The following is a 6,873-nucleotide window of genomic DNA, read 5'->3' as shown; positions in this document are numbered from 1 at the left end:
TGAATCTTGGATTAAATTTTTCTAAAGGTTTCTCCAATTTATAGATAAAAATAATTTATTTTAATTATTTAATTCTATGTACTCTATGTTTCTATTTTTCTCTCACTTTATAGCTTAATTAGAATGGTTTTCCCATTTCTTGAATCTCAACCCTTAGCTAGGTTGCATGAAAAATACTTCATTTTCCTGGTAACTAAAAAGGAACCAAAAAAAAAAAAAAAAAAAACAACTTGCATTTGTGCCCTTTTTAGGAAAGTTGTTTCATGCTCTTGATTTCTTTATGGATATACAGAGAGAGATGAATTATTCGTCTACAAAAGGATCTCACAAAAATAATCGTACAAACTGACGTAGTTTAATATAGTATATCAGATTGTAAAGTTTTTTATATCATAAAGCAAATATGACATACACATTATGTCACGTCAGTTTGTGAATTTAATGTTATGAAATTCTTTTGTAGATCACACTTCTCACTTTTGAACATCTATTGTTTCTCACACACGCACATATATATAATACAAAAACAAAGAGAATGAATAAAAATACATAAGACTACAAAGGACTACAATTCCAGGAACTTACCCTATTTGTTCTCCAAACCAATCAACCCATGACTATGAGTGAGCAGTGGCATCTGAGTCCATTGGACTTGCCGCTGGACTTTCTTTAGCCACCACAGAGCGTATTGATAAAAAAAGTGCAAAGGAGATTACAAAAACAATTGCTACCCTCGCCATTTCTTCTTCCTTCTTCCAAACAAACATAAAGAAATCAACTTTTTTTTCCTCTTTACTAGGGATGAATAAGAGTATGAAAAATCTTGTGAATATCAACTGAAATGGTGCAATGTTTATATAGGGTTCTTGGGGGATGCTTAAAATAGGAAATGGTCATTTTTATCGCAAACATATGTCATTTGGAGAACACTCATGACTTTTGTGTTTGCTTAATTAGTGCTAATTAGAGTTTTGATCTATTTACTAGGTTTTTTTTTTTTTTTTTTTTTTTTTTTGGTGGTTGTAGCTTGAAACCGAAATATACGGATGTGGTATGGTTGGGGTTTATATTTGACTTGTTAACGAACAACAATTATTATTATTATCTCTCACCAATCTCCAACCGCCAATGTCTAGAGAGTTGAAGTTTAAACCCATTTTGTTTCAAGCTTAAAGAAGCCTTAGCCTCAAATTATGAAAATGATATTTACAATTTTAGAGTGAAGTCTCACGCACTTCTTCTGGAAAAAAAAAAAAAAAAAAAAAAAAAAAAAAAAAAAAGATAAATCTAAAATCCGCATGAAAAATTATTTTTTAATAGTACTGAACCCTACTTTTTTTTCAAATGAAATACGCATGACTAGTACACTCTAGTGAAAATTGTATATAATATTACTGATTGTTACGATAAATGTAATCTCTAATACATTTTTCCTGTTCTAAAGACAAAAATTGAAAATATAATTCAATGTTTCGGCTTGGACTTTGATATACATAAAATACAACAAAAAGATGTGAGCTTTTTTTGTGACAATTTTGGTAAATCGTCGTAGAAAATTTGGAAAAACTGGACACAAATTCAAATGACAATACTGTACATTTAAATTTAACAAGGAAAACACTCGAACCTGAATTACTTATAGGTTGGACATAGTATGTACCATGTTGATGCTACATTCAGATGTACACTACAACAACTTAGCCTTTTTCTCACGGGTGATTTTGTCGCAATTAGAAGATATTTTTGTCCAAAATAACTTTTTCCCGCCATTTCAAGTCATAGTTGACTCCTCAGAAATGCACGGCAACTTAAAGTACTTAAAGTTACGAGTGAAATATATATCAGAAATACTTTTTTTCCAGTGATTCTTTTCCTCGCAAAAAGTGCAAACTCTCGTCGCAAAATGTATGCTAACCATGGTTAACTGGGGTTGGGAATACTTATCTGCCGCGGTGAAAATTGTGGGAAATATGCATTTGCAACCAAAAAAATATTTCTGACGATTTATGATCGCCAGAAATAGTCTTTTATGAAATAAAAAAAAATACTAGTAAAACATTATCATAGGCTCACAACCTTATAACTAAAATACATAAAAGAATGTGAACAATATATTACAAAAATGAAAATATTAGAATACAAATAACTTGAACAATGGACATGAAAAATGAAAACTTGAACATTGGACAAGAAACTTACAGTAAACTTACATTACATTACAAAATATAAAATTACAATATATGAGTTACATATCAATAACATAGTCTTCCATATGATTTAATCACACCAAATAAAACTTCACAGATATTTTGATGTAGCCACCCAAATTGAAGACAACCGCTACATTGAATTCCTAGTATATTCTCTGCACCACCCAAACTGAAGAGTAAGAATGTATTTCAACAGAGAAAAGCACAAACCATAAAAAGGAACACCAAATTCTCCATGAGCGCTCATGCAAGATTTACTGCACCAACCTAGCACCCATGGTTTCTCAAATGGATGCAAAACTAAATATATATAATTAAAGTACCCTACCAGCCAAATTAAGAACACATACGGATGGGTGTGGTGCATATTGATTTGGAATTAGATTCCAGTTTGGTGGTCAAATGGTTGAATGCATCAATATGTGCAGCATGGTATTTAGAAGATTATTGGGATGAAATAATAGGTATAAGGTTGTGAGCCTATGATATTTACAAACCAACACAATCCCATACTTCAGAATCTCCATGCTTCACTTACAACTCCATTTCAATCCACACTTAGCAACCATTCACAACACTCCACTTCACACTCACCTAAATTATAAAACCTACTAATCATGTATACTGCCCATGTACTTCATTCCAACACCAAATAACCAAATAAATCTAATAGCCCATAAAAGGGAGAGAAAGAGAGAGAGCTATACAAATCTATGGCTACCAAAAGAAAAGGAAACAATTCAAAACTCATGACTGAAATTCTCACCACCAAACGAATTTCAGGTGAAGCAGTTGTTGCATAGAAGTTGTTTGTTTCATGGCTTCATTCTTCAATGCTGCTTTTTTTGCCTGCTCTTTGCAAGAACACAGCTAAAGAAATAAAACAATCTTGTAAGAATCATGTGTAAATAGAAAACAGCCACTTCATATAGTAAAATAAACAAATATATATGCATATAACAGCAAATTCGGATTCAGATAGCTATTTAATCTTTTTATCATCTTGCCAGAGGTTTTATGATTTATCCTTGGGCTATTAGCCTACAAGGATTACAAGTCTAGAAGCAGCAAGCTCTGTCTGTTTGACTTAATAAGCTTCCATTGTTCTTAAAATTGGTGTAGCTGAGAGGCTTAAACTTGTTTCATGAACCGATGCTCTAGTGTTTATCACACCACCATCTATCTATCAATCTCAATTCTTGGGAGCATGTTATTATTCACACCTACTTTAAGTCCATCACTATAAAAGCATAAAATTTGGGATCAAATAAATTACCCAAAACTATAATATTATTCCAAAATTAGGGAATGAAATTAAAGACTAGAAAAAGAGAGACAAAACAAGAAAAGGAATATAAAAGAGAAATGTTTGCGAAAACAAAAGAGGCTAAACTAGTGAATTCTGATACTCTATGGATTCTGATACTTTAGAATCTACATGCTTCACTTACAACTCCATTTCAATTCACACTTAGCAACCATTCACAGCACTCCACTTCACACTCACCTAAATTATAATACCTACTAATCATGTATACCTGCAAATTACAATATATAGCAGGTACCCAGCCATTATAGCAAACATGGAAGAAAAATTGCTATCTATAGGCTGCTCCCACCCACTAACTAGTATTAAACAACTACTATTAAAAAGAAACAGGAAAAGTGTTACAGCTTCTAAGGCATCATATATCTTCAAATCCAACACTACTCTCTCTCATATTCGAGGGTAAAAAAACAGAAAATGAACAAGATATAAATCATTAGTGTGATTTATGAGAGAGATTGAAAATAGAAATAGAGGCATACCTTTCTTGGAGGAAAGCCAGAGCAGAGTTAACATCGGGAATTAAATGAGGATATTTGGGATGACTCTAGAGTTAACCCTTATACCAATCCTATTAAAATTAATAGAAATAGGAAATTACTTTGGGGCAAGGTCAGTGGCTTGACATTGATTGTGAAATACTTGTAATTGCAAAGTATTGCATGAATTTCACTTGGGCAGAGCCACCTTGTTCTGGCTTCTTAAATATGTTCATGCAAGAATGAACAATAAAGAAAAGCATGAGAATTAAACTATCAATAAATAAAGAATTCGCACCCCAACTATAATGTTTAACATAAATGTAGAACTTTGTCAAATTATACAAGGTTAAACATTCATTAACATAAATGCAGTCTTAGCTATTTTTTCAGTCTTAGAAATAAAAATAATTTTCAGTCTTAGATATTCGAAGAAGTTTTTATTAAGGCAAATGAAGTCAAACAAAAAAAACTTAAAATTACACATGTAGAAGGCACTCTTTTTTTTAAGAAAAAAAAACACTAGGAAAACGGATGAATTTCCAAACGAGAAATCAACCAAGCACAAACTGCTGAAGAATTACTTTCGTGGCTTATAAAAGCCAAAGTTCTAAGCAACTTACCCTGCTGCTCAAAAGCACTGGGAAAATGCATGGAAGCGCTCTCCAACCTTTAATTATAAGCACGAAATTAGGTCTTAGAAATCACTAAAAAATACTTTTCAAAGTGATTTTACTGCTAAGAAATAGGAGAAACACTTCATCAAATGCATTCTAAAAATTACTAGATAAGATATATTTATGCTCGTACCTTGCAATGTATGGAAGCCATGAATCTCGGTGCCCACAAACTGCCCTTCCATCATAAAAACCCCGGACAAATAGAAATTTGCCCCTAAAAATTATTTTTTCTCAGACCTTAACTGATAACCTCGTATCTTAAACCTTATTAGTTTTCAGGCCATGGAAAAAATGATGCTATCTGCAAAAAAACCCAAACGTCTCTATCAATATTTATAATACCAAAAACACCCAAATGCTATGGGTTCTGCAGGTGATTGGTGTTGCTATGCGATATTGATAAATCTTAAAGGTTTATCGGTAAATCTTAAATCTGGTTAGAGCTGCTATTATTTTTGTTAAGTAGCTTTTACGTTGGGCACATGAGAAGAAAATCAACTTACGTTAGGCACAGAGAGAGTGCCGACGGCGACGCGGGGTGCTGAGTTGAAGATGTGCAACGACGACACGAGAACCAGAGCAAAGGAGGGGCGATGGCTGGACAGCGAGCTTTGAAGGTGGAAGACACCGAGAGAAAGATGTGGGAACATAGATGAAGTTAAGTGGATACAAATAAATTTCGCAACTCACCCTAAGCTAAAACTTGCAATATGCAAAATTACAGAGAAAAATCGAAGTTCGTAAAACAGAAACCATGGGAGAACTGCTAATACACTATTTTCTGTTGGATAAATTAATATACTATTTTTTAATTAAATGCAAAAGGAAATCCCAGAAACCGAAAACAAAAAACCATAGATGAAATGTCCGAAGAGAGAGAGGTGAGGTCGCGGTGGGGCAGAGGCTCACAGTCGGTGGGAAGGAGAGAGAGGTGAGGTCACGCTAGGGCAAAGGCTCGTAGTCGGTGGGAAGGAGAGAGAGGTGAGGTCGCCTGGGGGGAAAGTCTCGTAGTCGGTGGGAAGGACAAAGAACTGGTAGAGAGAAAAATGGGTATCTGGCGCGGGCGGCGCCGGGGGGGGGGGGGGGGAGAAAATGAAAAGAACTAAGAAGGGGAGATTTAAATTTTTACCTTTTGCAGCGAAATTTTATACTTTTGCGGTGACTATAATGCTAGTGGCGACTATTGTTTCCTTCAAGCTTCTATCACCGTAAAAGAGATTTTGCGGGGGCTATAGTCGCCGCAAATACTATGGTTATGTTTTTTGCGGCACCTTGTAACCCATGACAAATATAATAGCCAAATGTAAATATTTCAGGCCAACTTTTTTCTGATGATGTGATTTTGGTGACAAAAAATACTTATTTGCCACCAAATAAAACTCGGGAAAAGATTATGTTCCAAAAATCATTATTGTTGGTGAAACTATTTGCTACCAAATCATTTTCGCCGCAAAAAGTAAGAATTAATGGCACTTTCTAGCCAAAAATGAATCATAAAAGTTGACTTTTTGAGACAATTTCTTTTGCTGCAAAGAAATCCTCGCAAAAGGTCACTATTTGCTACCAAATAAAACTCGCAAGAAAAAATTTCGTAAAAAAAAAAATATTATCTGCAAATTTTTTCTAATGAGCTTGTATTTTTGGTCGTCGTAAAAAAATATTATCGTAAAACTTTTTCTTATGAGCTTAAATTTGTAAGAAAAAATCTTTAATTTTCATAGATTGTAAATCAGGACTAATAAAATGGTCCTATATAGTTATTTGGGCGATATATTTTCCGACAACGTGATTTTGGTAGCAAAACGTAATTATTTGCTACCAAATAGTATTCGCAGGAAAAATGTATCTCCCAAAAGCCACTATTTGCTGTAGTGGTAACCTTATAATGCTTGGACATATATAGTTTGTACATTCAAACTTCATTATATATATATATATATATGGAACATCCAAATGTAATTATTTGAAGATATAACCTTCGAATATTGTCAGTTGTATTATATTTGACCGTTATTTTTTTGGAAGGTTTGAACGTATGTTATATGTTATTGCAAAAATGATGTTTGAATACAAAATGATCAATAACATTCGGACATTATATTATTTATTTAGTACTCCATGTTTTAATATATTTTTGCTTTAATATTTTGTTGTATGCTTTGTTTTAATATTTATAT

General features: G+C 33.2%; 1 long non-coding RNA gene across 1 annotated transcript; it reads right to left on the bottom strand.

Annotated features, from left to right (window-relative positions):
• Positions 1-476: 476 nt before the first annotated feature.
• LOC121244381 lies at positions 477-5,348 on the bottom strand. Its single transcript, XR_005936411.1, has 4 exons — positions 5,200-5,348; positions 4,827-4,997; positions 3,487-3,492; positions 477-487 (listed from the first exon to the last, which is right to left on the bottom strand). It is a non-coding gene; the product is annotated as an uncharacterized LOC121244381 (long non-coding RNA).
• Between the last annotated feature and the right edge of the window lie 1,525 nt (positions 5,349-6,873).

Source organism: Juglans microcarpa x Juglans regia, chromosome 1S, assembly GCF_004785595.1.
Source record: "Juglans microcarpa x Juglans regia isolate MS1-56 chromosome 1S, Jm3101_v1.0, whole genome shotgun sequence".
Taxonomy (NCBI): domain Eukaryota; kingdom Viridiplantae; phylum Streptophyta; class Magnoliopsida; order Fagales; family Juglandaceae; genus Juglans; species Juglans microcarpa x Juglans regia.
Note: the sequence above shows the minus strand (reverse complement) of the source record. Positions and strands in the feature narration are given on the sequence as shown.